This window comes from Aquarana catesbeiana, linkage group LG10, assembly GCF_042186555.1.
Source record: "Aquarana catesbeiana isolate 2022-GZ linkage group LG10, ASM4218655v1, whole genome shotgun sequence".
Taxonomy (NCBI): domain Eukaryota; kingdom Metazoa; phylum Chordata; class Amphibia; order Anura; family Ranidae; genus Aquarana; species Aquarana catesbeiana.
Window position 1 is genome coordinate 158,090,079 of NC_133333.1, and position 27,273 is coordinate 158,117,351.

General features: G+C 44.5%; 1 long non-coding RNA gene across 1 annotated transcript; it reads right to left on the reverse strand.

Moving 5' to 3' along the window:
* Positions 1-833: 833 nt before the first annotated feature.
* On the reverse strand, positions 834-6,346 carry LOC141110077 (uncharacterized). Its single transcript, XR_012236236.1, has 3 exons — positions 6,220-6,346; positions 3,096-3,206; positions 834-1,046 (listed from the first exon to the last, which is right to left on the reverse strand). It is a non-coding gene; the product is annotated as an uncharacterized lncRNA (long non-coding RNA).
* Between the last annotated feature and the right edge of the window lie 20,927 nt (positions 6,347-27,273).

Consider the following 27,273-nt stretch of genomic DNA (forward strand, 5'->3'; position numbering starts at 1 on the left):
CTCCTACTCCTACTATGGAACTCTCCTTGTGTTAAACTATGCACTTGAAACAGCAAACCTTGCACAGCTTAGAACCTCTCTTGCTCTGTTAAATATCGGGTTCAGGCAGCAGTAGTTGAAAATGTTTAATTATTAGGTCCTCTTGAATAGAAGGGGAAACTATTATGGTTTTGGGTTCAATTTATTAGATATTTTTTTAGGTTTAGACTAATGTTTTCTTCTTTTTATGTAATTATCAATCTGTTTATTCATGACAAAGGATTCTCGGGGCACTGTGGGTTATCCAAAGAAAGTGCAAAGCAAAAGGTGAGTCATTTCAAATACTCTGTATCTGGCTAAAACCTAGGACCAAGCTATAGACATGGAGGCGGGGAATCACTGCTTTAACTCATCACTTGTATTTATACATTTTGGCCTGAGCTGTTGAGTTCTGTGAATAGTTTTTTTTTTTAACCACCCTAAGATTAGCATGTTAAACCCCCTTCCTGTCCAGACCATTTTTCGGTTTTCAGCACTGGGATTCTTTGATTGGCAATTACTTGTCCATGCAACAATGTACCCAAATTAATTTTATATATATTTTTTAAAGGGATAGAGCTTTCTTTTGGTGGAATTTAATCACCACTGGGTTTTTTTAAATCTTTTTTTACTATAAAAAAGAAAAAAAAGACAAAAAAGTTGAAATATAACCCGTTTCCCTTAGTTTTTGCTAGTATAGTTGTGTACTAATTGCTGTTAAGGGGGGTAAAGGACAGTGCCCACATCCCTAATATAGTAAACAACATGGGAAGGACCCTCTGAAAGGGATTTTTTAGGGCAAAATTTCTAACATATAATAAACAATTAACAATAATCTTTATTCACACATATAGAAAAATATACATATAAAATATTAATAATGTGGTTACAATTAATATTGTTTGGAAGTAATCAGGAATAACCACAACTTTCTGTTAGAAGTGGATCATAAAGACAGATAGAGATCCAACGTGTTTCGAAAACTTAGAGTTTCTTCTTCAGGGATAGGTGGTTATAAATACAAAAATCTACAATAAAGAAAGGGTACAATTAGACATCTTGACAATATACTGCATACAAAGTGACAACACTGTGCAAAATATTTACTGACTCTGTAGACAGAGGCATAGAACATGGATAACCATATCATTTAAAAACAGGGATTTTGCCGCTGCATGCTATCAGAGGTCCAGCTGGTGGAGGCTGTAGCGGCCCACGTTTCAGGGGGATGCAATGTTGACCCCTACAGGCTGCTAGTAAGTAATGATAAAAAGCTATATTTTTCCCAATTACCTCAAGTCCTGTGGTGTCAGTACTTGTTCAGTCAGCAAGGTGTCTTGAGCTGAACTAGCACCACATGGTGCATGCCTTAAATAGGCTGCAGTATATGGGGAGTTGTCCCCAATTATGGGCGTGTGTGCAAGGGCCTACCAAAGCCCCCTGAGCTGGTGGCGCATGGTGCCGCCCCTAACAAGCAGGCCGACCACATGGCAAAGGCAGCGGGTATCAGGTCCACCACAGTAGGGCGACGCGATGATGTCACACGTTAGTTTCTGCTATAACTCTGCTATAATTTTCCTGCCATACAAATTTTGCAAATAAATATTTTTTCGTTAGGCCAAAATGTGTTCTGAAAAATGTATTTGGTAAAAAAAAAAAATAAATAAATAAATATATATATATATATATACAGTATGTATATTATTCAGCCTGTTTGAAAGCTATAGAGGCTAAAGAGCGTGGTAGCCCACTTTTTTTAACCAAAAATTAAAAGTTCCATCTAGGAACACAACTAATTAAAAATACTGAGCTTCTTGGCTATTAGGCTCACTTAACCTCAATTGCAGTACCTTGTTGCATGGGCCCACTCCTGGCCTCCAGATGTGGTTCTCCAGCTCCACTGAATTTGCTCACTCTCTCCGAGACTTCCAGACTTCCTCCATCCTCCCTAGACTCGCTAGCCACCTTGGCTTTCCCAGCCTCCCAGACCCTTTCTTGGTCTCCCAGGCCTGCGTATCCATCCCAACCTTCCCAGTCCTTTAAGCAAGAAGTCCCCCACTCCAGGGATGCAGTCTCTGACAGAAACAACCAGATCTCCTGACAGGGGTTTTTCTCCCGATGGCAGCAACTGCTCCAACTCCACCTGCAACTGCAATAACTCTCATCATGCTTATTTCCCCCTGCATACCTGTGCACTCACACAGGCTGTAGGAAACTAGCAAAGCCCAGGCACAGAACTAAAGGTTCTGTCCCACCCAATACTCTTTGGAATCTTCAAGCTTCCAGCCTTGGTCTGGAATTACCAAATCCAGAGAAAACTTAAGACACAGTTTTCTGTTCACACATCTGCTGGTGCGTCTCAAACGGACTCCTTGAGAGTCCTGTGTCCTTTTTAAACCCATTTATATAGTGGCAGGGACTGTCACTGTCACACAGGACAATAAAAACACTGCCAAAATAACCCATTAGTAACAAGCATGGTGAGTTTTTAAAAAATTTTTGCCACCATTTTTTTTAGACCCCAAATCTCTCCTCTGGCCGCCAATGCAGCTTATCCGACACAGATCGTTCTGATTGGCTGCTTCACTGGCTGGTAACAGCCAGGTAAACAAAAAAAAAAAGAAACGGGAAGTGACAAAATCCTTGTCACTTCCAGTTTCTGACATCACACACTGGAAGGAAACACATCAGTTCCTCTCACTGTGTCCCAGGAACTAGATGCCACTGGTTGCATCCTTACTGGGCTCCCCATTCGTTCGGGGAATCCCAGTGAAGGTGGGTGGGACCCCCTTCCACCTCCTGTAAAATTTATCCAGATGCTTCATAGCCACTAGGATTACTTTTACATTGAAGGAAAAGTCGGCTAAAAAAATGATATCTCAGTCATCGTTGCAGCTGCCAGAGAAAATTTTCAGAGTTGATTTCCAAAACCCCCCTTATAGATTTAAAAGGGGTTCGAGTTTAAGTTGCAATGTCTATACCTAACACGAATTAGACAAATGCCCTGCAAACTGAACCCAGGCCAATTAATTAACTCATCCCTAAGATATTCAAACCAATATACAGTATATACTTACTGATCTGACATTGCTTTGTGTGCTTCCAGCCAAGATGTAAATCCAGTATGCCCGGGATCCTAGATCGGAGAAGATTATCTCGTTGTTGTCTACATCGACCATCCAAATCACCTGCAATCACCTTTACAGTCAATTTATTATCCTAGTTATAACTGATGGACAGGTTTTTTTCTCTTTTCCTCTCTCACATATACAGGATTACTACAAACATTCTCTACATCAAATGACACATTCATTTATTTTAAAATGTAAATAAATCCCAAAACATTACATTACATTTTGTTCTTGAGTTAAGTTATCCTTTAAGGCAAATGTCATCTTAGGGTCAATAACAAGGCCAGGAATTCTCATCTATCCATGAGATATCTTCCTAGCTAATGTCCACACTCAGATTAAGTTCCCCTCTTCTGGAAATAATTTAGCAATTTGTTTTCTCACTGGGCTTTGATTTGGGTTCATCCAGATGCAGCTGAAATGATCAGCAGTAGTGCTGTTTTCTTCCGGAACAATTAAAACTCACATTCAGGGGCTGATGACATAGAGGTGGAAATATTTAGGTTGGAAGACCTTTAACCCTGTAACACTGGACAGAAGACCCCAGAGAAGGCAGTTAAATATACACATGTGTTTTCTTTATGGTGACGACAGTTAATAGTAAATGAGGATATATAAAATTATATTTATTCTCTCTTCAAGCTATACTCAAGGCAAATAGCTAAATACTGTAAGCCAGGGGTGCCCAACCAGTGGCCCGGGGACCACAGGTGGCCTCCGGAGCCCTCTGATGTGGCCCGTGCTCTTGATTGGTGGGTTGGCAAGCCCAGATCGTGGGTTGCCGCCCCGACATCCCAGAGCATCAGTGTTGTGTTTGTGTAAGGAACAGTTGTTGGCTCTTTGTGTTGAAGAGCATACAGGCTGAATGTGTTGAGTGCGGCAGCCAGGCACTGTACCTGCATGAAAAGAGAGAAAATCCCAGCATGTTTAACTGAGAAGATGTCTCCACCAGTGTTTTACACAGTGAGAGAATGGTTCAAGCAGAGCCAGGACAATGCGTAGGCCACAGTATAGGAAGTTAAGAATGTACTGTAGCATCAATTTATTTATTTATGCAGCCCATGTTGCTTACTGATGATTAAAAGGTGTTTCTGGCAGAATTTGAGAGCTTTGCTGTACAAGAAACAGGTTCCAAAGAACGCTGGTTAGTACTGCTCAGGGGCGGACTGATAACTCATGGGGCCCCCGGGCAATAGGAGATTATGGGGCCCCCAGGCAATCAGAGATTATGGGGCCACACAGTATACACACACACAGTATACAATCACACAGTATACACATACATGTACACACAATATACACAGACAGATGCAAAAAAAAACACAGATTTATACATACTGTCCCTGGTTTTACTAAGGCTGACAACCCTGATGGGGCCCCCTAGTGGCCCAGGGCCCTTGGACAGTGCCCGAGTGGCTCAGTGGTCAGTCCGCCCCTGGTACTGCTACTGCCTTTGTTGGTGGTAAAGTATCGGGCAGTTTACGCGGTGATGGGCTGAGGTCGCAGTGACTACAGTGAGTTTAAAAGTAAAATTCTGAGAACGGAAAAGGTTCACCAAGACTACGAGAGCCAGCAAGCCCCAGGTAGGGTAAGACTGCCATTGTGCAAAAGACTGACTATTGGACTGATCCCAGTGAAGTGGGCGGGGAGATCTTCTATGAAATGGGACTTGCTGCAGTGTATTACCCTGGGAAGTAGAGAAGCATGGGTTGAAGCCCAACCTGCAGCAAGGCCGAGGACTGAAAAAATGTGTGCCTGAGGTCATCCAGCAGAGTGGGAAAGTGCTGGGAAAGTTGTGCTAGGGTTGACCAAGAAAGTACATATGCCATGTTCTGAAGAGACAGCAACAGGTGCTACCGAGATGTCCAGGAAACCTCCCAGGAGCCTGCAGCGACAGTGAGCAAGGTTTTCCAGGACAACTGTGGAACCACCCTAGTGGGCAAGAGTGCCCCTTTAGAGAGGAAAGGTGTTGTGACGAGCAGCTCACAGGCTCCAGTGGGTAAGAGGTTAAGACAGCCTGTAAAAACCAAGAATACTGGTGATTATATTGATAACTGTTCTGCTGCAATGTTTATTATTAATGTTGGTGGTGATTTGGGAAAGTATCCCATGGCAAGAGAGGCAGAGCTGCAAAATTGTCCTTGGGAATTTCACAGGGACTCCATGTGTAGGAGTCAGAGGTTGTCTAGAACAGCTCTGATACTGCTCTGGTGAAACAGAGTGAGTTTGCACCACACAGTGAGTGTGTATAGTTCAACCACCCTATGTATAAGCCGGTTGATGAGGGGTTAATTCAGCCTGCCAAAAGTGAAGGTACAAAGATGGATTTGTTTATAGCACCACCAGAGCAAGCTGGGAAAATTTTGAGTATTTCAGCCTGCCGTGATTGAAAAGCTGTTGGCACAGAGTGGTGTGGATTAAAATTACAAATACAGTATGCTGTACCTGCTGTTGAGAAAAACTGTTCCATTGGTGTCTCCTTGGGCAGGTAATGTGCTGCTGCGGAGCACCTATGATGGAAACATAATGGACTGGGATCGGTAATGCCAGGAAGTATTTTACTACACAAGGTGTCCAAATGTAACAGTGGGGTTGACACAACAGCTTCTATGCCTAATTGAGAGATCACAGAACAGCCGGTGATTGAGGGCGTGTTGGCTCCTGTGGAGATTAATCCTCTCCAGTCAGAATGACTGGATATGAGCACGTGCATGGCAGAAGTCTTGTCCACAGGCCAATAAATAATTACTGGAGAGTGTCAAAGTGACAATGCAACTAGTCGTGACTTGCAGTGGTTCACTGATGCTAAACTAGAGGGGATGAGTATGAGACATGCACCAAACTGTTCTCTGGGAGAGCACAAGGCTGTAAAGTCAGCTATCTCCCGGGAGGTGGAGGTCTCGTTCAAGGTCTCAAACTCTCAAATTTCAGTGAATGAGCCCCCTCCACATCACTAATAGGGGAAAAAATCCTTGGAAAGGTCTTGCGTTTAGAAGTGGGATGTATTAAGATGACTAATATGTTACTAGCGTAGCCAGGTGCCTTGCCGGCTGTACAATCCCCCACTCACCCTTCTTGACCCTGGGATCTGTGTAAACAGAGTGGCTGGAGGAGCAGGCTGTGCCCCTCTTTCCCTTAGCTTCCCTGTTGCTGCTGCATTGTGTCAGAGCGGGCTGTGTGATTTCCTGCTTGCTTCTGCTCCCCCCTCCCTCCTGGCAAACAGTAGCCAATCAGAGCAGCAGGGAGGCTGTGAAGCAACGCTAAGTATTTCGGAAAATATTGTCCTTAAAGGGGCGCTAAGTCAATAGAGGTTGATGGGACTGTGGGCTTCAATGACCAGGGTTCCTTGCACCAGAGAAGAGGAGAAGTTGTAAAAACATATTTGCTGTGCTCGCTGTGTGTCTCCATCGCAGTCGGACAATCTGGTACTGCAAAGTATTAATCAGTTGAGCAAAATTTTACAGGTGGGGCTAAGCTGTGTTGGTCAAAAATGGAACTGGTTGATATAGTGCTGGTTAACTGTGTGCTTCCAGATGCTGTTTTGCATGAAAGGCAATCAGATGAACTACCCGAGAAGTCAGAGATGATAAACTGGTCAGAGGTCTCTCCACTTAATGCAGTGATGTGGATCATTGCTGCTGGTAAATGGCGCATATGCTGCCTCCTTTGCTAGACCTCATAAGGAGGGCCTAGAATAGATGCAGAAACAGGAAAGATACAGGTTAAGGTACCCAGAGACTCTCTGAAAGAGAGTACTGATGAGATTGGTAATTGTGACATTGAAATATGTTAACTATTGTGGAATATAGCATTAGGTGATGGTTTGTTTGCCTAGGCAACCTCAACAGGGTTGAATAACCTGGAAATCCACCTGGTACAAGTGCCAGGGAAACAAAGCACCCCTAGATAGGAAGGATAAGTCCAGGAACCCAGTGAGAAGAGGAAGAGAAGTGTAAAAAAACAGTGGGACCCCATCATTGCAGGGTGTGTCTGGAAGTACACCTGGAAAAAAGGTTGGGCCTACATGGCTAACAGCCAGCACAGAGGTGTCCCAACGGAGGTGATGAGTTTCGGTGTTCCATGCTCCAGATCAGAAAAAGCTTTGTATTCATTCACAGAGTACAAAGCTGTCTAGGAATGACTGAGCACCGCTCAGACTGACTCGATATTCTTTCGGGTGTGAGAGGGAAAGTTTCTGTCTCAAAGCTGGAACCAAGCACTGTGTACTGTATGTAGCTGAAGCATGTAGTACATACAGTTCTTAGAGGTGCTGCAGCACTTAGTGAAGGAAATAGTTTATTTCGTTGGTCCAAACGCTCTATTAAAAGTGAAAGAAAACATGGAATTCAGCTTTAAGCACCTGCAAATGTTGTGCATTTTGGCCACACCCAGACAGCTTTATCCTTTTAGTTTTTTTTGGCTGCGTGTGTGTGTTAGGGGGGTAGCAATAGTGTTGAAAAATTATGGTCTCTGTGTGCCAGATATGCTAGGTACACCATTGACACAAAATCAGACTTTCAGCCTAGGTTCACATTGGAGCGATTTGTCATGCAATTTGAGAGATCAAATCGCATAACAAGTCGCAGTCTATTGGAGGCAATGGCACTGTTCCAATCTGTGCTACACCAATTTTGTGGCACCGCATGGATTTGCAAAAGTAGTTCCTGCACTATTTTTGCCGATTTCAGGTACGACTTCAATAGACATCTGGGCATGAAGCCACACAGATGTCTGTCAAGTAGCACCTGAAATCGTGCTGACCTTGCTACTTTGAAATTGCGCTACTTCAAGTGAAGTAGCGCGATTTCAAAGTAGCATCAATGTGAACCAGGGCTAAAAATCAGATGCTTTTGGTTTGTGTCATTTGTTTGTTAATTAACTACAGTTGGTATTTAAAGCCCAACTCCACACCACCCCATACCCTTCTTCCACACAGCAAGGGTCAAATGCTTGTTAACTCTGGGAAATGAAGAATATGGTGTAATGCCACGTACAGACGATCGGACATTCTGACAACAAAATCCTGGATTTATTTCTGACGGATGTTGGCTCAAACTCGTCTTGCATACACATGGTCGCACAAATGTTGTCGGAAATTCCGATCGCCAAGAACGCGGTGACATACAACACATACGATGAGCCGAGAAAAGTTCAATAGCCAGTGTGGCTCTTCTGCTTGATTCCGAGCATGCGTGGAATTTTGTGTGTCGGAATTGTGTACACACGATCAGAATTTACGACAACCGATTTTGTTGTTGGAAAATTTGAGATCCAGCTCTCAAATTTTTGTTGTCGGAAATTCTGACAGCAAATGTCCGATGGAGCCTACACACGGTCGGAATTTCCGACAACAAGCTCACATCGAACATTTGTTGTCGGAAATTCCGGCCGTGTGTACGCGGCATTATACTTACCTTCCATCTCTCTTAGGCAGGCTTCCTCTATCTGTGTGACCCTTATCACGAAGACTCTTCTATGAGACGCTCTGGGCTGTGGTCACAGAATGACATCACTACAAGTACAATCCAATAGCCCGATAAACCAACTAAATCCTGAAAGAAGAAAAAGAAAGCAGAAATACACACAACAAAGTAGTTGAAAAAGCAAAACTAGAAGGAGATTAAAATGTCCTGACCCAGCTGCTTTACATTTCATGCCAACTAATGACCCAGATTTTCACAGGCAGACTCTGATAAATCCTTTGTATGGCCTTTTCAGTGTAAAGAGCTGCCCTTTCTTTCAGCCTCATTCATCTCTCCCCTTTCATTCTTGTCTCTTTCTGTATTACTGTCTACAAGGAGGCAAATCCTTATCAAGATCATCATAGCTCTCATCACAGCTACTTAAGAGTAAACTAGATCCAGCCGCCAGAGCTACAAATTGTCTTCTGCCAAGCGCCCATTAACATTAATGTGCAGATACCCAGGTAACAGAGCCAGGATCTTATCTGCTGCTCTCTACAAACGCCCAGACCAAGATTGAAATCAAATATTGTAGCCAAGAATGAAATTAGACATCCTTCAACGCTCATCGATATCAGTAGCAGACGGTTTGCTTCTGGATCTGAGTGGAGCTGTGCTTAAGTTGCATGGGAGATACTTAAAGGGACACCAGACTTCATTAGCAGTGTATGAAGCAAGAAGGGTGTGTATTGCCAATTGGATTTAAAGTCTAACTACAGCCATTTTTTTTAAGTTTTTCTAGAGTAGAGAAGAGATAACATTTCTGTCAGGTTTTTACATTTTAACAAAAGAACATGGCACTGGATTTAGGTTTTCTAAGTGTAGCCATGCCCCCATAGGGGTTGCTGAAAGTAGTGGTTCACCTGTCACCCTGCCCAGCCAGACATCCATCTCTCAGTCACTCAGACACATAGAACAGTCCATAAGCTTTGTTTTGTTTTTTTATTGAGGGGATTGATCAGCAGGAGGAAGGAGGTCCTGATTCCCCTATATAAATCTTTAGTGAAACCTCGTTTAGAATACTGTGTCCATCAGCTGTACACGGCGCTCGGGCACCTGTTAGCGATGGCAGTGTAAGAGGGCCCCTCGCGGGCTCGCTTCGCTCGCCACGCTTCGGGCACGGCCTCGCTGCGCTCGGCAAATATTTATTCTAACTCTATGTCCACTTGGATAGTAGGGAATGATCCTGGACATAGGGTAAGAATAAATGCGCAGGCGCCGTGTACAGCTGACGATCAGCTGTTGAACTTCAGAGACTTTCGGCGTCTCTTTTGTCCTCCGTACTGCGCCTGCGCAGTACAGGGAGGACACTATATGATAGGGGACTGAATTCGATAAGACACCGGGCCTCAGAGAGCTTGTCAAAAGTTGATGGCTGATAACAGAGTAACGGAGCAGGGCAGAGCTATGAGACAAAGTGCTTTGAAGACAGATACAAAAAGACTACAGATATATGTGACCAGCTCAAATTTCATGAATCGGGTTTACATCCACTTTAATATGTCCAGTCTGGAGGAAAGAAGGGGAGACATGATTGAAACCTTTAAATATATCAAGGGGGTGAATAAGGTTCAGGAAGGCAGTGTTTGCAATATGAAACCAAAATCAAGAACACGAGGACATGACCTCAAACTAACTGGAGCAACGTTCAAAACGAATCTTAGAAAGTATTATTTTACTGAAAGGGTAGTTGATGATTGGAATAAACTACCAACAGAGGTAGTGAGACAGTCAACAGGAAATGGCTTCAAACATGCTTGGGATAAACGTAGATCTATAGTCAGACAACAAGGTTAATGAAAAAAAAAAATAATAATAATAAAATGGCCAGACTCGATGGACTACTCAGTCTTATTCTGCTGTCACCTTTCTATATTTCTATGTATGTATCATAACTTTGAATGTATCAGGAACCATGAATCAGACCGAGACAGAAGTATAGTTAAATCACACTTGTTTAATAATAATAATAAAAAGGTAAACAGAGTAAGCGTGGTCAAAACAAGCCAGAGTTCAGTAACCAGATCGGGTAGTCAGCCAAGCCAATGTCAGAGAGCCAGAGATGAACGTAGTAGTGCAGCAAGCAGGATCAGGAGCCAGAAGGGACGTCAGCCGAGCAAGTCTTCAACAGGAATGCAGGAGAAAGTCTCTGTGATGTTAATAAAGGCGAAGGTAGAGATCAAGTGAGCTGGATGGCTTTAAGTAGGCAGGACTGACGAGCAGAATCAACAACAGCTGGGTAACTGTGGAGAGAGATGGGAGCTGGCAATTAGCCAGCAGCTGAGCGGCCAGCTCAGAAAAGGAAGGGCTGAGCCCAGCCCTGACAGTACCCCCTCCTCAACGACCCCTCCCCCTCGGAGGACCACCAGGCTTGAGGGGAAAACGTCTATGGAAATCATGGAGGAGGACAGGGGGATGTACGTCTGAGGATGAGACCCAAGAGTGTTCCTCCGGACCTTACCCTTTCCAATGCACCAGGTACTGTATGCGCCCATGGAACCTACGGGAGTCAACAATGGATTGTACTTGTTAAAATTCAATAATGCTACTATTCAAAATGTATAAAAAGTGGTATCCACCCAGAATTGAAAACTGAAAAGTATTTGTTTTCCCTCGTCTAAATTGCTATGGTATGTTTGCACCTGACTGCCATCCACCCAGAATTGAAAACGGAAAAGTATTTGTTTTCACTAGTCTAAATTGCTATGGTATGTACTAACTAAACCATCTCCACCCGAAAACTGAAACACTGTTATCTGCTTTGCTTATGTGTCTTAAAATAATTGCTGGTATGTTATTTTTGCTTAACAGTCTGTAGACCTGTCCACATTACAATGCTTTATTATCTCCCTTGTCTTACCCAGAATTATGGCCCGTTAACTTTAGTGTCCTCTTGCTAGTCTGTTTCTGAAGTAAGAATTTTGCCCTGTTAACCAGCAAACCTTTATTACCTCTTGATTGCTAATTGAAATCCACCCACCACCCACCCTATCAGTATAAATATAAGGTTCTTTTGGGAGAAGCATTTGCAGGGGGCACACATTTGCAACTGGGGCTCTTTCTCAAAGTAGGCGATTTCTATAAGTGGAAGCACTTCAGTGAATGCACAAAGCAAATGAACACAAGAAAAAACTTTGAAAAACACCAGACAGATATCAGGTGACCTTGTTTTACCCCTTCAGCTCCTTCTCCTTGTAACATGCACTCTCTACCACTCCTTTTGACAGCTGTGTCCTCTATCCTTAAACTATCTCTCCTTCACCCCTCTTCTCCCCCCCACAGCATATATACATCACCCTCATTTCTGTCCTCTCCTTATTATTGCACCCACCAACTCCTGCTAATTCCAGATCCACACACCGTAAAATCTCCAAGACCCTGGGCCATGTCCCTTCATATAAATCCCACTCCCATATTACCTCCCTCACTCTCCTGCTTCTCCTAACCTCTGGAGATATATCCCCAAACCCTGGGCATCCATCATTTAACTGTACCCCATGCACCCACCACCCTCTGGTAGCAGCCGCAATCAACACAATTTAGTTCCCATTTCTATTCTTCCTAAGACCAGACTCCCTGTCTCTTGTGCCCTTTGGAACTCCCGCTCTGTCTGCAACAAACTCACCTCTCTCCATGACCTCTTTATTGCCAACTCATTTAACTTACTCGCCATTATCGAAACCTGGCTCCACGAATCCGACACTGCGTCTTCTGCTGCCCTATCCTATGGTGGTCTTCTCTGGACTCACTCCCCCAGATCCAGTGGTCATAAGGGAGGAGGTGTCGGAATCCTTCTAGCCCCACATAGCACCTTTCAGGTGCTACACCCACCTCCCTCTCTGTCACTCTCCTCTTTCGAAGCACACTGCATTTGTCTTTTCACTCCAGTTTCTCTAGGGATAGCTGTGATCTACAGGCCCCCTAGACCAGTATCAACCTTTCTTGATGACTTTTCTGCCTGGCTACCCTACTTTCTTTCTTCTGAAATCCCCACAATCATTCTCTGGGACTTCAACATCCCTATTAATACTAACACTCCTGCCACTTCCAAACTTCTCAGCCTAACATCCTCCTTTGACCTGAAGCAGTGGATACATGCTCCTACTCACTCCGGAGGCAATACCCTTGACCTCGTTTTCTCTCACCTTTGCACTCCATGCAACCTCTCTAACTATCCATTCCCTCTCTCTGATCACCACCTTATCAGTTTCACTCTCTCACTCTCCTCCACCTCCTCTCCCTCCAACTGCCTAAAAGTTACCTGCAGAAACCTACGTCATCTCAACCCTTCTCTTCTCTACTCTGCTATCGACAACCTCTACGACAAAATCTCACCCCTATCCTGCACCAACCTAGTCACTTTTGTCTACAACGCCTCACTTCTAGCCTCACTGGACTCAATGGCCCCCCTCACTACACACAGAATCAGGCCCCGACCCCTTCAACCTTGGCAAACAGATGATACTAGAAGTCTGAAAAAACGTAGTCTTGCTCACGAGCGCCTTTGGCGTAAGATTAAGTCTCAGAGAGATTTCAACCAATATAAATCTGCCCTCCAAAAATACAATTCCAGCCTCCTCACTGCCAAGCAGACCTATTTTATCACTCTCATTAGCAACTTATCATCCCGTCCCCGTCAACTCTTCTCTGCCTTCAACTCTCTACTTCGTCCTCCACCGCCTCCACACGCCAACTCACTCACTGACCAGGAGATCGCCAATCACTTCAAACAGAAGATCGATAAAATTCGCGAGGAGATCTCTACTATTCCGATACCCTCCACGCTTCACACTTCATGCCCATAGGCACAATCATTACTTCCCTCTTTCAACCCCACCACTATAGACGAGGTTGCAAAACTACTTGCTAATGTCCACCTTACCGCCTGCCCTTTGGATCCTGTTCCCTCACAAATGCTACATTCACCCTCTGGCCCGATGCTACTTTCTCTAACCCACATCTTCAATCTCTCCCTCTCTTCTGCCATCTTCCCCAACTCTCTAAAACATGCACTTGTCAGACCCATACTTAATAAGCCCTCACTGGACCGATCCAATCTTAACAACCTACGCCCCATCTCCTTGCTCCCCTTCTTATCCAAACTCCTCGAACGTCTGGTCTACAACCGACTGAGCATCCACCTCGCTGATAATAGCCTTCTTGATCCCCTTAAGTCTGGATTTCGTCCTCAACACTCCACAGAAACTGCTCCCCTAAAACGAACAAAAGATCTAATAACGGACAAAACCAATTAACACTATTCTGTACTCCTACTCCTGGACCTCTCTGCTGCCTTTAAAACAGTTGACCACCCCCTCCTCCTCAAAAAACTCCACGCCTTTGGTCTCCATGACTGTACTCTTTGCTGGTTCTCTTCCTACTTCAACCGCACCTTTAGCGTTTCCTACAACTCTACTTCCTCTTCTCCTCTTCCTTTCTCAGTTGGGGTCCCCCAAGGTTCTGTTCTTGGACCTCTCCTATTTTCAATCTACATCTCCTCCCTGGGTCAGCCTCTCATGACTTCCAATACCACCTCTACGCTGAAGACACCCATATCTATTTCTCTACCCCTCAGCTCACTCCCTCTGTCTCCTCATGTATCACTAATTTACTATCAGATATATCAGTCTGGATGTCACACCACTTCCTCAAACTCAATCTATCCAAAACCGAACTTATAATTTTTCCTCCCCATATGCCCCTTCCCCTGATCTCTCTGTCAAAATAGATGGCACAACTATAAGCCCATCCCCACATGTCAAGGTTCTAGGTGCAGTCCTGGACTCTGAACGCTCCTTTAAGCACCACGTCCAATCACTGGCCAAATCCTGCCGCCTCAACCTCCGCAACATCTCCAAAATACGCCCCTTTCTAACCAATGACACAACAAAGCTCTTAATTCACTCGCTGGTCATCTCTCGCCTCGACTACTGCAACTCCCTTCTCATTGGCTTACCTCTACATAGTCTATCACCTCTTCAATCCATCATGAATGCTGCTGCCAGACTCATCCACCTTACCAATCACTCTATCTCTGCTACCCCCCTCTGTCAATCCCTCCACTGGCTTCCGGTCAGCCAAAGAATTAAATTCAAAATACCAACAACTACATACAAAGCCATCCACAATTTAGCCCCCAGCTACAGTGGGGACGGAAAGTATTCAGACCCCCTTAAATTTTTCACTCTTTGTTATATCGCAGCCATTTGCTAAAATCATTTGAGTGCATTTTTTTCCTCATTATTGTACACACAGCACCCCACATTGACAGAAAAACACAGAATTGTTGACATTTTTGCAGATTTATTAAAAAAGAAAAACTGAAATATCACATGGTCCTAAGTATTCAGACCCTTTGCTGTGACACTCATATATTTAACTCAGGTGCTGTCCATTTCTTCTGATCATCCTTGAGATGGTTCTACACCTTCATTTGAGTCCAGCTGTGTTTGATTATACTGATTGGACTTGATTGGGAAAGCCACACACCTGTCTATATAAGACCTTACAGCTCACAGTGCATGTCAGAGCAAATGAGAATCATGAGGTCAAAGGAACTGCCTGAAGAGACAGAATTGTGGCAAGGCACAGATCTGGCCAAGGTTACAAAAAAAAATTCTGCTGCACTTAAGGTTCCTAAGAGCACTGTGGCCTCTATAATCCTTAAATGGAAGATGTTTGGGACGACCAGAACCCTTCCTAGAGCTGGCCGTCCGGCCAAACTGAGCTATCAGGGGAGAAGAGCCTTGGTGAGAGAGGTAAAGAAGAACCCAAAGATCACTGTGGCTGAGCTCCAGAGATGCAGTCGGGAGATGGGAGAAAGTTGTAGAAAGTCAACCATCACTGCAGCCCTCCATCAGTCGGGGCTTTATGGCAGAGCGGCCCGACAGAACCTGAAGGACTCCAAGATGGTGAGAAATAAGATTCTCTGGTCTGATGAGACCAAGATAGAACTTTTTGGCCTTAATTCTAAGCGGTATGTGTGGAGAAAACCAGGCACTGCTCATCACCTGTCCAATACAGTCCCAACAGTGAAGCATGGTGGTGGCAGCATCATGCTGTGGGGGTGTTTTTCAGCTGCAGGGACAGGACGACTGGTATTGAAGGAATAGTGAATGTGGCCAAGTACAGGGATATCCTGGACGAAAACCTTCTCCAGAATGCTCAAGACCTCAGACTGGGCTGAAGGTTTACCTTCCAACAAGACAATGACCTTAAGCACACAGCTAAAATAATGAAGGGGTGGCTTCACAACAACTCTGTGACTGTTTTTGAATAGCCCAGCCAGAGCCCTGACTTAAACCCAATTGAGCATCTCTGGAGAGACCTAAAAATGGCTGTCCACCAACGTTTACCATCCAACCTGACAGAACTGGAGAGGATCTGCAAGGAGGAATGGCAGAGGATCCCCAAATCCAGGTGTGAAAAACTTGTTGCATCTTTCCCAAAAAGACTCATGGCTGTATTAGATCAAAAGGGTGCTTCTACTAAATACTGAGCAAAGGGTCTGAATACTTGGGACCATGTGATATTTCAGTTTTTCTTTTTTAATAAATCTGCAAAAATGTCAACAATTCTGTGTTTTTCTGTCAATATGGGGTGCTGTGTGTACATTAATGAGGAAAAAAATGAACTTAAATGATTTTAGCAAATGGCTGCAATATAACAGAGTCCCCACTGTACATCACTAGCCTAGTCTCTAAATACCAACCTACTCGTTCTCTTCATTCCTCTCAAGACCTTCTGCACTCTAGCTCCCTCGTCACCTCCTCTCATGCTTTTCCAAAGCCTCTCCAATCCTATGAAATGCCCTACCACAATCTGTCCGCTTATCTCCTACTCTATTAGCTTTTAGATGATCCCTGAAAACCCTTCTCTTCAGAGAAGCCTACTCTACCCACACCTAACTACAACTGTTTTTTTTTTTTCATTTTCTCCATCAGCTCACCCCCCACAGTCATTACCTTTTGTTTCCACTTGACCCTCCCTTCCAGATTGTAAGCTCTAACGAGCAGGGCCCTCTGATTACTCCTGTATTGATTTGTATTGTGTGTACTGTCTGCCCTCAAAGCGCTGCGTAAACTGTTGGCGCTACATAAATCCTGTATAAATAATAATAATAATAATAATGCTACTATTCAAAATGTATAAAAAGTGGTATAGTGAGTCCTTCTATTGCCAATTCCGTGCATGCAACTAAAACGATTAAAGTGGGCTTCTGATCCAACCAAAGTGCATGAACCATAAGCTGCTACACCTTCACCGATCCACCTCGTCATCACCCCTTTGTGTGTCTGCTTACCAGAGGTAAATGTTAACAGGGCCTGTAAGATCCTTCTCAGCAATAGTCCGCAAATCTGTCGCTGTAATCCTCAGCACTACATGGCAGGAACGGTTCAGTATGGTGGATGTATCATGCAGGAATACAAAGGGAGGCTTTCCATAGTGTTAAACCATTTATTAAAAAGAACCATCCCCCCTAATACAAGTTATGCTTACTAAAAAGATGTTGAAAAACAGCCTGTCACAGTATCAGCATCAAGCTCACCGCTGGTCGAAGTTCCAGTCGACCCGCCCGCTGCGATGAGTCCCGGGATGCCGCTTGCTGTGTGGAGCTGGTAGGTCACATGGTCATGCCCTGACGCGTTTCGTAATTCCATCTTCAGAGGGCGTGGCCACGCAACACGACTCTATGTTTAAATAACATGGGTAGCGGGCTCCCATGACAACGTCATCACGAGCGTCATCGGAAACAGTCCCGCCCATCCGAGGATAATAGGAAGCCGGAGTGCAGCGTCCCATCCATTCTCAGTGGCTCGCTCTCTTACAGCTATATATTACTGTAGCTGATTCTTCCCATGCATATCTATATTACATTATCAAATATATTAAAATCATCTCCAATACCAACTAATCATGCCTCCATCTAAGTGTATACAGGGGGTCCCCTACTTACAAACATCCGACTTACAAACGACTCCTACTTACAAACGGAGGGAGACAACAGGAAGTGAGAGCAAATCTACCCCTAGGAAGGGAAATTCTCTCCTGTAGGAGCTATTATGGGGAAAAGGTACCTCCACTGATGCTTTATCACCAAGGCTTGTTTCCACAACAACCCAAAATTTTCAAAATCCAATTGTCATTGGGACAGGAAGGGAGGTGAAATCTTCTGAACAGGGGCACGCACAGCAAAACAAATGTTACAGGGGTGTTAACCCTTCCCTATGCTATCCAAAAAGCTTAAAAATTGTTTTTTTGGCTGGAGCTACACTTAAAAAAATGTACCTGTTCCGACTTACAAACAGATTCAACTTAAGAACAAACCTACAGTCCCTAACAGGTTTGTAACCCGGGGACCCCCTGTAATGAAACCAAATATCACTGAAATTAATAAACGATATATGATATCTGAGACAAGGCGCACTTGCATATATGACCTCTCAAGTGAGTGTAAACTTGCTGGCATGCCTTACATTTTCTGCAGAAAATGTAAGGCATGCCAGCAAGTTGCCACTCACTTGAGAGGTTTGACAAGCTTTGTATCAACAGCTAATGGTAAGGAATTCCAAATTAAGGAATTCATCTCGTGCGCGTCTACGCATGTAGTGTATGCCCTGGAATGCCCGTGTGGCCTCATGTATATTGGCCGCACAAAAATAACACTAGCTAAAAGAGTATCAGAGCATATATATATATATATATATAATATTCTAATAGGTTACAAAGAGCATAGTATGTCCTTACACTTCATGGAAAACCATAACAGAAATCCAATGGGCCTTAAATTCTGGGGCATTGACAAACTGCACCGCAGATGGAGAGGAGCAAATATGGTGCGAGAAATATCCAGACGCGAATCACATTGGATATTTCTGACCAACACCCTCAGTCCCAATGGACTGAATATAGAGTTAGACCTTATTTGCTTCATAAGTAATTATTAGGGTTAAAAAGGTCATGCCAATCATGCATGGCACTTTCAAGCATATGCATATTTTAATTAGGGTCATTCTGCCTGTTTTTTAATATAAATACTTTTTAATATAAATACATTTTATGAGTTCCTTTCTCGCCTTTTAGGCACAAGTATTAACCGGTTCTAAAATAATTTTATGGTAACTGATTATACTGTTTAATGTTGTTCTGGCAACTATGTAAACAGAGCCTTTGATTGGTAGCATGAAGTGAAGTATCTTTCATTGCATTTTTAGCAGAGCCTCGGAATGCTATTATTATGATTATACTATGTTCAGATATCATATATTGTTTATTCATTTCAGCGATATTTGGTTTCATTATACACTTAGATGGGGCATTATTAGTTGGTATTGGAGATGATTTTAATATATTTGATGATGTAATATAGATATGCATGGGAAGAATCAGCTACAGTAATATATAGCTGTAAGAGAGCGAGCCACTGAGAATGGATGGGGCACTGAACTCCGGCTTCCTATTATCCTCAGATGGGCGGGACTGTTTCAGATGACGCTCGTGATTTAAACGTAGAATCGTGACCTACCAGCTCCACACAGCAAGCGTCATCCCGGGACTCATCGCGGCGGGGGGGTCGAATGGAACTCTGACCAGCGGTGAGCTTGATGCTGATACTGTGACAGGCTATTTTTCAACATCTTTTTAGTAAGCAGAACTTGTGTTAGGGGGGATGGTTCTTTTTAATAAATGGTTTAACACTATGGAAAGCCTCCCTTTGTATTCCTGCATGATACATCCACCATACTGAACCGTTCCTGCCATGGAGTGTTGAGGTTTACAGAGACAGATTTGCAGACTATTGCTGAGAAGGATCTTACAGGCCCTCTGGTAAGCAGACACACAAAGGGGTGTTCGCGAGGTGGATCGGTGAAGGTGTAGCGGCTTATGGTTCATGCAATTCAGTTGGATCAGAAGCTCACTTTAATCGTTTTAGTTGCATGCACAGAATTGGCAATAGAAGGACTCACTATACCACTTTTTATACATTTTGAATAGTAGCATCATTGAATTTTAATGGATTGATGGACATTTTTTAGTAGTAGTTGTACTGTTTAAATATAATTTGTGGTGTAATAGGAGACCATTGCACTTTATGGGACATCATACTGGTGAGTATTTTTTTATTCATACGAAGAGCTGTTAATGCTTTCTTTTTTTAAGTGAGTAATTTTTCTATATTGGTTTTTCATTATATAATAGCGGCTGGAAGTGCAAATAACTTTTTTTCTATTCGAGTGCTGGGATCACTAATACTCGTTACTTCTGATATTTTGTTTTAATGGACTGTACTTCATACTTCTCATGGTTCTCAATCTGTACAGGGTGAGAACGTGGCACCGAGGTGCTAAGCGGTTGCAGACCAAAGGTTTTAATAGGGAGACATGAAATACATTCGAAATACACATATTAGAAGGAAGGTCTAATGCGTAAGCCACTGGGTTAATCCTGCAAAGAATACGGAAGGGCCCAATAAACCGAGGTGCGAACTTCAGTGAGGGAACACGAAGTCAGAGGTTGTGAGATGAAAGCCAGACCCTGTCTCCAACCTGGTAGGAAGGTGCAGGCAGGCGTCTGCGGTCAGCATGGAGTCTGTACCTATCATTAGCATGACGCAAAGCCTCCTGGACTTGGTGCAACGAATACCACAGAGATGTTCCTCTAACGCAGGAATACTCCGCGGAACAAACAAATCAGACAACATGGAAGGTTGGAAACCATAATTTGCCAAAAACGGGGACAATCGGGAAGCAGAATTCAAGGCACTGTTGTGAGCAAACTCTGCCCACGGTAATAGGTCTGACCAGTTGTTATGATGGTCAGAAATATAGCAACGTAGGAATTGCTCCAAGGACTGATTGGCTCGTTCTGCGGCCCCATTAGACTGCGGGTGATACGCAGAGGAGAAAGCAAGCTGAGTTCCCAACTGTGCACAAAAGGCTCGCCAGAACCGGGAGACAAACTGACTACCTCTGTCGGAGACAAACACCTTGGGTAGCCCATGTAAGCGAAAGATCTCCCGAGCAAAAATGGAAACTAGTTCCTTAGAAGTGGGCAACTTCTTAAGTGGAATACAATGACACATCATTGAGAACCGTCAACCACCATAAGGATAACAGTGTTGCCTTGGGAGTTGGGTAACTCCACAATGAAATCCATAGACAGGTGGGTCCAGGGCCTCTCTCCATTGGGTATTGGGTTGTAGGAGGCCCACTGGAAGGTGTCGTGGAGTCTTACACTGAGCATACACGGAACAGGCAGCTACGAAGGCAGTTACATCAGCCCATAGACTAGGCCAGCAGAATTGTTGGGAAATGGCCCAAATGAGTTGATTCTTCCCAGGGTGGCCAGCTGCTTTGGGAGAATGGTAAGTCTGGAGCACGGCAGTACGGAGACTCTCAGGGACAAAGCAGCGGTCACAAGGTTTCTCAGGAGGAGCACGGACCTGAGCAGCAAGAGTTTTGTCACCCAAAGGAGAAGTAAGACTGGTGCAAACCGTAGCCAGAATACGATCAGGAGGAATCATAGGAACCGGAACCGACTCCAACTTGGAAGTGGAGGAAAACTGTCGTGATAAGGCGTCAGCCCTTACATTCTTAGTACCAGGTAAGAATGAGACAATGTAATTGAAACTGGGAGAGAGGCGTTTAGCCTCAGACAAGAATGTGAGATTCTTATGGTCAGTAAGAATGAGAACCGGTACCGTGGTACCTTCAAGGAGATGTCTCCATTCTTTCAGGGCTAAAATGATCCCCAACAGCTCTCTGTCACCAATCTCGTAATTATACGCCACAGGTGTCAATTTCTTGAAAAAGTAGCCACAAGGATGCATAGCGCTCTCAGAGGTAGGACGTTGAGACAGAAGGGCGCCAACATCAGTCTCAGAAGCATCAACCTCAAGGATAAAAGGCAACGTAGCATCAGGATGTGCCAACATAGGAGCAGAAACAAAGGCAGCCTTGAGACTCTCAAAGGCCTTAACCGGTTCCCGACCGGCGCACACCGATGTACGTCGGCAGAATGGCACGGCTGGGCAAATGGGTGTACCTGTACGCCCTTTTGTATTTGCCGCCGTGCCATTGCGTGCACGCTGGCCGGGAGGTCCGTGAGTCGGGTCGCGGGTCCCGCGGACTCGATCGCCGCGGGGATACCCGCGATCGCCTCACGGAGAGGACGAAAGGGGAGATGCTAAGGTAAACAAGCATCTCCGTTCTGCCTAGTAACAGTGTCACTGATCTCTGCTCCCTGTGATTTGGAGCAGAGATCAGTGACGTGTCACATGTAGCCACGCCCCCCCCCACAGTTAGTAACACATCCCTAGGACACACTTAACCCCTCCCTAGCCCCCTAGTGGTTAACCCTTCACTGCCAGTGTCATTTACACAAGAATCAGTGCCTTTGTATAGCACTGATTGCTGTATAAATGACAATGGTCCCAAAAATGTGTCAAAAATGTCCGATGTGTCCGCCATATATTTGCAGTCATGATAAAAATTGCTGATCGCCGCCATTACTAGTAAAAAAAAAAAATTAATAATAAAAATGCCATAAAACTATCCCCTATTTTGTAAACGCTATAACTTTTGCGCAAACCAATCAATAAACGCTTATTGCGATTTTTTTTACCAAAAATATGTAGAAGAATACGTATCGGCCTAAACTGAGGAAAAAAAATGTTTTCTTAAATATTTTTTGGGGATATTTATTATAGCAAAAAGTAAAAAATAATGTGTTTTTTTCAAAATTGTCACTATTTTTTTGTTTATAGTGCAAAAAATAAAAACCGCAGAGGTGATCAAATACCACCAAAAGAAAGCTCTATTTGTGGGAAAAAAGGGACATCAATTTTGTTTGGGAGCCACATCGCACGACCGCGCAATTGTCAGTTAAAGTGACGCAGTGCCGAATCACAAAAAACACACTGGTCAGGAAGGGGGTAAATTCTTTCGGGGGTGAAGTGGTTAATGGACTCCGGAGACCAACTCTGTGGGTTACCGTCCTTTCTGCTCATATCAGTCAGGGGCTTGACCAGAGACTAGAAGTTATGAATAAACTTCCGATAATAGTTGGCAAAGCCCAGGAAACGCTGCAGAGGACGTAAACCCACGGGTCAAGGCCACTGTAGGACTGCCGAAAGTTTCTCTGGGTCCATCGAAAAACCAGCAGTGGAAATCACAGGAATTTAACCTGTTCACTATGGAACTCGCACTTCTCCAGTTTACAATAGAGATTGTTCTCTCTTAGTTTCTGAAGCACACGACAGACATCTGTGTGGTTGCTCTCCAGGGCCTTTCGAAAATATGAGGATATCATCGAGATAAACCACCACACATAACTGCAACAACTCTCGGAGGACATTGTTAATAAATTCCTGGAAAACTGCCGGGGCGTTACAAAGGCCAAAAGGCATTACGAGGTACTCATAGTGGCCTGTTCTGGTATTAAATGCAGTTTTCCACTCGTGGCCCTCCATAATCCGCACGAGATTGTATGCCCCTCCCAAATCAAGTTTCGTGAAAACCGTTGCTCCCTTGAGGCGGTCAAATAACTCTGTAATCAACGGAATCGGGTAGGCATTCTTAGTCGTGAAACGATTAAGACCCCTATAATCAATACAAGGTCTCAGTTCACCGCTCTTCTTCTTCACAAAGAAGAAACCAGCACCAGCAGGAGATGAGGATTTGCGGATGAAACCTTGAGAAAGTGCGTCTGCAACATACTCCCCCATGGCCTTATCCTCCAAGACCAACAAGGGGTAAACCCGGCCATGAGGGGGTATGGCACCAGGCTGAAAGTCAATTGCGCAATCATAAGACCGTTGTGGAGGCAAACTACCAGCTTGACCTTTGTCAAAGACATCACAAAAATCGCGGTACTCCTCCGGCAGGGAGGAGAGTGAAGAGGTGCACAGGACCTTGGCTACCTTCTGGAAGCATATCTCACTGCATTGTGGTGACCAGGAGAGAACCTCAGCATGAAGCCAATTAAAAGAGGGGTTGTGCCTCTGAAACCAACGATAACCAATAACCAGCGGAAACCTAGGTGAGGAAATAACTTGGAATTAGATTATCTCATGGTGAAGAGCCCCTATGGCCTTGGACAACGAAAACGTCTCATGAGTCACATGGGCAAGTTGTAGAGGTCTCCCGTCAAGAGCCTCAATGGCAAGTGGAGTGTCACGCAGCTGCAGCGGAATCGAGTGCTGCGATACAAAGGCAGCATCAATGAACAGGCCTGCAGCCCCAGAGTCGATTAGAGCCTTTATCTCAATGGACGACTCAGCCAAAGAAAGGGTGACCGAAATCAGGGGCTTATCCTTCTGGATAACTGGGAACGAAAAAACGCCACCTAAGGTCTGTCCATGACAGGACCTCAAGGTTTGGGCGTTCCCTGGACGGGTAGGACAAGACTTCAAAAAATGAACTGCCTTGGCCACAATAAAGGCACAATCTTTCCCTCCTCCTAAAGGTTCTCTCATCTGCAGAGAGACACGTGAAGCCCAAGTGCATGGGTTCACCTTCACTGACTGACTCGGTACCAGGAGGCATGGGAGGTGAGGGAGGCACGGGTGGGACTGCAAAGCTCAGAGGCAAACGTACAGGAGGCTTCCGCAAGTTCTCCTTACAAGAGAGTCTTTCTCTGAGTCTGGAGTCAATGAGGATGGCAAACGTGATCAACTTCTCCAGCTCAGTGGGTATATCTCGGGCTGCTATCTCATCCTTGATGGAATCCGAGAGACCATGAGAAAAAGCAGCCAGGAGGGCCTCATTGTTCCAAGCAACCTCGGCTGCCAGAGTATGGAATTCAATGGCGTAGTCGGCAACAGTTCTCATACTCTGATGGACATGAGGCACTTAGCAGCAGAAGCAGAGTGTGCGGGAACGTAAAATACCCTTTTAAAGGAGGCCACAAACTATGGATAACTCAAGACAACAGGTTTTTGCGTCTCGCATAGAGGGTTTGCCCAGGCCAAGGCTCTCTCTGAAAGCAAAGATATCACGAAACCTACTTTGCTTCTGTCCGTGGAAAACGCCTGGGGCAGCATCTCAAAGTATATCTCAACCTGGTTGAGAAACCCTCTGCAGTGAACTGGATCGCCCCCAAATCGCTGGGGAAGTGGAGCAGAACCAGACATACCTCTTATGGGGGTAATACTCGAGGCGGGTGCCTGCACAAAGACTGGCGCAGCAGCAGGGACGGCCTGCAACTCAGGTTGTACCGGAGCAGCCACAGTGGGAGATTCCAGGTGAGCCGTGTGACTCAGGAGCATTTGTAACGCTATGGCAAACTGATCCATGTGGTGATCTTGCAGATCCAATCTGAAAAAAATATTACCAACAAGTGGATTGACTGTATCTCCTGAATTCATGGCCTTCGCCTACTGTCAGAAACCATGAATCAAACCGAGACAGAAGTGCAGTAAAAATCACACTTGTTTAATAATAATAATAAAAAGGTAAACAGAGTAAGCGTGGTCAAAACAAGCCAGAGTTCAGTAACTGGATCGGGTAGTCAGCCAAGCCAATGTCAGAGAGCCAGAGATGAACGTAGTAGTACAGCAAGCAGGATCAGGAGCCAGAAGGGACGTCAGCTGAGCAAGTCTTCAACAGGAACGCAGGAGAAAGTTTCTGTGATGTTACCAAAGGCGAAGGCAGAGATCAAGTGAGCTGGACGGCTTTAAGTCGGCAGGACTGACGAGCAGAATCAACAACAGCTGGGTAACTGTGGTGAGAAATGGGAGCTGGCAATTAGCCAGAAGCTGAGCGGCCAGATCAGAGAAGGAAGGGCTGAGCCCAGCCCTGACAGAATGATAATCTTTCATAGCTAATGTGTGAACAGTATACTATCTACATAAATAACAACATTTCTTCCTGATACTTTCTATGTTCACAATAACATATACATAGCACAAACTAGAAGTGAGCACCCAGGGTGACTCGATTGCAGAGAGGAACAGATTACAGCCTCAGGCTTCATGTATTTCTAAGCTAAATTTTTTATGTTTCCAAAAAACAGTGCTTTCTAGCTGGCACAGTAAAACCTGAGAATTAGGACAGAGCTTTTATGCAGCAAATGTAGCCTAGTGTCTCAGGCTAATTCAAAACAAGCAGCTCAACCTGGAAAACAAGCCAAAACCAGGGCAAGCAGTACAAGATAGATGGCCAGAAGACAATTATATATCATCAAATACAGAACAGGATCTGTGGTCAGGAGACAAGTCAAGGTCACAACAGGCAGCACATGAGTGGTGGTCAGAAGACAAACCATGGTCAGGGAAGGCAGCAAAGAATTGTTGGTCAGGAGACAAGCCAAGGCCAGAGCAGGCAACAGCATTAAAGGTATAGACAATCCAAAGTCAGGAAAGATATGACAGGTGTGGTGGTCAGAAAACAAGCCAAGGTCAGGGACCCATTGTTCCCTCTACACAAAAAATCCTTCTTACTGCTCAACTAAGGTTTTCCTTTTCTTTCTCACAGCCTGTTTTGCTTTGGTCTATTAGGGTTACTTTGCATAATAAGCAAAGAAGCTTAGACCTCTGCAAAGCTGCCTATGGTCTGTAAACAGTAGAAATACACTGAAAAGTTACTTAACTCAGGTTAGAGTGGGATCATGATCTCCGTAGGACCCAGTCTTTTATGCAGTTGCTGGAGATCAGGCAAAAGCATCTTAAGGTATAGTTTCTTATGGCTGGCACAGACCTTCCTTAGTGATATGTCATTATGGAGTCCTTTCTTCAACTTACAGTATCTCACAAAAGTGATTACACCCCTCGCATTTTTGTAAATATTTTATTATATCTTTTCATGTGACAACACTGAAGAAATTACACTTTGCTACAATGTAAAGTAGTGAGTGTACTGCTTGTATAACAGTGTAAATTTGCAGTCCCCTCAAATAACTCAACACACAGCCATTAACGTCTAAATCGCTGGCAACAAAAGTGAGTACACCCCTAAGTGAAAATATCAAAATTGGGACCAATTAACCATTTTCCCTCCCCGCTGTCATGTGACTCGTTAGTGTTACAAGGTTCTTAAGTGTGAATGGGAAGCAGGTGTGTTAAATTTGGTGTTATCACTCTCACACTCTCATACTGGTCACTGGAAGTTCAACATGGCATTTCATGGCAAAGAACTCTCTGAGGATCTGAAAAAAAGAATTGCTGCTCTACATAAACATGGCCTAGGCTATAAGAAGATTGCCAAGACCCTGAAACTGAGCTGCAGCATGGTGGCCAAGACCATATAGCGGTTTAACAGGACAGGTTCCACTCAGAACAGGCCTCGCCATGGTCGACCAAAGAAGTTGAGTGCACATGCTCAGCGTCATATCCAGAGGTTGTCTTTGGGAAATACATGTATGAGGGCTGCCAGCATTGCTGCAGAGGTTGAAGGGGTGGGGGGTCAGCCTGTCAGTGCTCAGACCATACGCCGCACACTGCATCAAATTGGTCTGCATGGCTGTCGTCCCCTCTTCTAAAGATGATGCACAAGAAAGCCTGCAAACGGTTTGCTAAAGACAAGCAGACTAAGGACATGGATTACTGGAACCATGTCCTGTGGTCTGATGAGACCAAGATAAACTTATTTGGTGCAGATGGTGTCAAGCGTGAGTGGCGGCAACCAGGTGAGGAGTACAAAGACAAGTGTGTCTTGCCTACAGTC